At 47.5% G+C, this 4,390-nt stretch overlaps 1 pseudogene; it reads right to left on the bottom strand.

Moving 5' to 3' along the window:
• Nucleotides 1-739: 739 nt before the first annotated feature.
• LOC114585338 (transcription factor BTF3 pseudogene) lies at nt 740-1,182 on the bottom strand (annotated as a pseudogene).
• Nucleotides 1,183-4,390: the final 3,208 nt, after the last annotated feature.

The raw sequence follows: 4,390 nt of genomic DNA, 5'->3' as shown, positions 1-4,390 counted from the left end.
ATGGCGGCGGAAGGGCCTGAGACTCCCGCCAGTCCCAGCGGGGAGGGGCTCCCGGGGGTGAGGCTGGTGAGAGGAGGCTGGAGGGGGGAGGGGCGGGCAGCCAAGCAACACAGTTGGAGCCTCCCTCCTCCCTGGCCAGCAGGGAGGGAGGGAGAGGAGCTGCTTCCTTTGAAACCCGGGAAATTTAAGGGACATCATCAATAAGGGATAGCAGCGGGACACAGTGCTGGGATAAGGGACTTTCCCGCCAAATAAGGGATGGTTGACAGCTATGCCCTAACAGCCTGTGCCCCATATTACTCATCACTGCCGTTTGCTCTCACATCTAGTGAGGGAAAATGCCACTTGCGTAAATTTTGGGTCTAGGAGGACTTGAATATTTCACAGTTGGGAAGGGATGTAGCTCATTGTGAGAGGAACAGTCTTGCATGCGGAAGGTTCAAAGACCAACATCTCCAGCTACAGCAAGGGAAGACACTCTGTCTGAAACCCTGGAAAGCTACTATGGGTCAGTGCAGGCAATGCTAAACATTTAGTCTATATTAGCATTTTTATGTAGTACTTTTCAGTTTTGTGTACTTTCAACCCAGCCATGAATAATTAAATGCTCCATGCACTAGCAATAACCGAAGAGAGCTGCAATTTGAAGGGAGTTTCCAATTAGAGATCTTAGACTTCTTAAGATCAGTACAAAAATGTTACAAATAAAAAGTCACAATATGAAATAGCAGCTCCATGGAATGTTCAAGTTTTACTCAAAGTGACAGTTCAGTTTGATTTGTTCTTTGATGCCTCATCAGAGTTCTCCACAAGATCTGGAACTTCAGCGTCATCTTCCTCACCAGTAGCAAGAGGTGCTTTTCCATCCACAGGTTGTTTGGGCAGAGCCTCTGCTAGTCTCCTCAAGCTGGTCAGACTGTCAGCACCAAGCTGGTTTAAGATGCTAGGTAGCATTTCAGTCAGCGGCTTTGTCTCGGCATGGCCTCTGATTGTGAAAGTGTTAGCTGCTAAAGATGCTTGAACTTTAGGGTTGTTGAAGTGGATGGCAATGCCCTGGTTGGTAAACATGTTTACCACTTCAATACCAGAGATGTTATTTACTCCAAGTTTCTTTAATGAAAACTGAAGCTTCCCAGTAGTGATGTATGGAAGTGAGAGCTGGACCATAAAGAAGGCTGATCACCAAAGAATTGATGCTTTTGGATTCTGGTGCTGGAGGAGACTCTTGAGAGTCCCATGGACTGCAAGAAGATCAAACCTCTCCATTCTTAAGGAAATCAGCCCTGAGTGCTCACTGGAAGGACAGATCCTGAAGCTGAGTCTCCAATACTTTGGCCACCTCATGAGAAGAGAAGAATCCCTGGAAAAGACCCTGATGTTGGGAAAGATGGAGGGCACAAGGAGAAGGAGACGACAGAGGACGAGATGGTTGGATAGTGTTCTCGAAGCTACAAACATGAGTCCGACCAAACTGCAGGAGGCAATGGAAGACAGGAGTGCCTGGCGTGCTCTGGTCCATGGGGTCACGAAGAGTTGGACATGACTAAACTACTAAACAACAACAACGAAGCTTCTTGTCATCTGCTGTTGCTGTTCTGTGAACCACCTTCTTTCTACAGGCAGTACCCTTCCCACTGATGTGCACTTGAGCTTGCAGCTTAGCTAGTTTTTCTTGATTCATGATAGTTTCTTTCATCTGTGGCTGCTGCTCCCACCTTCACCGCCTCCACGCCTGCCTACCTCCCTTTCCCCCCAGTGCAGGCAATGCTGAGACCAAGAAGGCAGCTTTCTATGTTCCTTCATAGACCAAATAATTGTTTGAGAGGCTGAGTCTGCATGACCTAAAAGTTCAGGGATCAGCATATGTACATGCAAGGGAAATGGAGTTCCGTCCCATCTCTCTATGAGCTAGCCAACCGTTTCCAAGGAGGAGTCCAGCTTTCTCCATGTAATCTCTAGCGTTCAAACTTTAAGGCGGCCAACTTACAGCCACCTCAGCACTTATGTCTGCAAGTACTTTCACCTGATAGTCCCGGGGGAAGATAGAAGGAAGGGGAGGGGGCGTTGGGAGGGGAGGGGAGGGCCGCTGCTCCATAGAGACAGGCCAGGGTTTTTCAAATAGTTCTGCTAATTTCACAAAGATGCGTGATAATGTCCCCCATATGGCTTTCTGCTTTTTAACAACGAGAAATTGAACCCACATTTTGGAGACACAAGTTTTGCTGATAGACAGCTGATAGTAACTATTGGCCTTTTGGTTTTAATTATTCTAAAAACAGCCTAGGGATCATTTACCCAGAGTTAATGGCCTTTTTAAGGAGCAAGATAAGTCCACAGATGTGACAGGGAACAGCATGTGGGTCAAAGCTACTGCTGAGGTTAGAATTGGGAGTTGTCAGACATCCCAGAACCAGCCTGTACAGTACAGGAATGTGTCCTTTCAGTGTCTGAAAGAACTTTTCGTCCTCAACATTGACTATGGGCTGGATCCAGACTTAGTCATGTTCAAGGGAGACTGATGGAAGTCAAGGGGGCTTTATTGAGTCATGACTGACTTACGTCCCACTGATCTCAACAGGTCTGCTCTAAGCACAACTATGCCTGGATCCAAGCCTGTGTAGAACATTCTATAAAATCCTTTTGGGGTGGCTACACCATGCTGACAATGGTCCTCCCCTGTTCATTCCACGTCCATCCATTTCCTACCTGTTCCACCGGATCAGATCCTCAATTCTGGATCGCTTATGCAGCAAGCTGAAAGTGGACAGGACTTCTACAGCTTGAATCCAGGTGCTCAACACTCACCTGAGAACCGTACAGAAATCATTCTTTGGAAACCTGGCAATCTCAGCCAATTGAACTACACAGCCAGATCCGGTGCATATTTACTCAGAGGTAACCCCTGTTGAGCTTGACAGGATTACTCCCTGGGGGAAAATGCAAAGAACAGGGTTAATAATAATAATAATAATAATAATAATAATAATAATAATTTATTTATTTATAACCCGCCCATCTGGCTGGGCTTCCCCAGCCACTCTGGGCGGCTTCCAACAAAATATTAAAATACCGTAATACATCAAACATTAAAAGCTTCCCTAAACAGGGCTGCCTTCAGATGTCTTCTAAAAATCTGGTAGTTAGTGTTCTCTTTTACATCTGGTGGGAGGGCGTTCCACAGGGCGGGCGCCACTACCGAGAAGGCCCTCTGCCTGGTTCCCTGTAACTTGGCTTCTCGCAGCGAGGGAACTGCCAGAAGGCCCTCGGTGCTGGACCTCAGTGTCCGGGTAGAATGATGGGGGTGGAGACACTCCTTCATTTGGATACAAAAACGTCAACACTACGTTCAGACAATCCTGTGATGTTGTCGTCGCCTCTTCTAATGGTGAACTCAGGTGGGGGGTGTCAGTGGGGCCAAAAGAGTGCCACTGGGAAAGAAGAGGTGAGGTCTTGACATACTCCAATATTTGCAAAAGTATAAGATTAAAAAAAAAAATCAAGGCGGGCCATGCTCTTTATCCACAAGCCAGTGGTGTAGCATGGATTGCCAGTGCCCAGAGCCACGCAGAGGGTGGTAGGAAGGGAAACAGACAAAGTATGCATGGGCATTCAATGACCTGAGGCATCTTCGTCACCCAGGAGATCTATGTAAACAAATAGCCAAAGCAAAATAAATGGCTCCAATATCAGGATAAGCAGCAGCCTTAAAGGCATTTTGGAGGCATCTAAAGATGTGGCAATAGCCACTATCTGGGGTGGCTTTTACAAAAATGATTAGGCCAATTCATAGAGGACTGGCCAATTGCCAACTATTAGCCTTGAAGGCTAAATGGTGACTTCCGTGTTCAGATACCATGTTCTAGGGATGGGAAACTTGTGGCCCTCTAGATGTTGCCGGACTCCAGCTCCCATCACTCCCAGCCAGTATGACCAATGGGAGCTGGAGTCTAGCAACACCTGAAAGGCTCAAAAGGTTGCCTAGGCCTACCACACACCTCTCAGGGTTGGATATTTGGAACAAAATGAAGACGTAGGCTGCACACGATGTTAACTGACTGCCAACCCTTCCATTAGGCAGAGTGAAACAGAGTGCGCCCCACAGTTTGTCCTCAAACCCCTAAAATAGCCTGAAGCCTCCAAGTGTCTTGGGAGACACTATCACATTGCCAGAGTTGGTGGCAAAATTTAGCGGCCAGTCACTCGACTGCTTCTGCATGTGGAATGGGGGGGGGGGACGGACACACCATCTTGTCCTTTCCCTCAGGCAACAAAATGTCTTGGGTTGGGCCTGGACTGCTGTGAGTGGGGAAACCGGAATACTAAAAGAGAGAAAGAGAATGGAATATCCAGGAAGAAGATATGGCTGGCCACTCTGAATGGGAGCCTTCCG

This window comes from Podarcis muralis, chromosome 1, assembly GCF_964188315.1.
Source record: "Podarcis muralis chromosome 1, rPodMur119.hap1.1, whole genome shotgun sequence".
Classification (NCBI taxonomy): domain Eukaryota; kingdom Metazoa; phylum Chordata; class Lepidosauria; order Squamata; family Lacertidae; genus Podarcis; species Podarcis muralis.
This window is presented reverse-complemented; position numbering and strand designations above follow the sequence as displayed.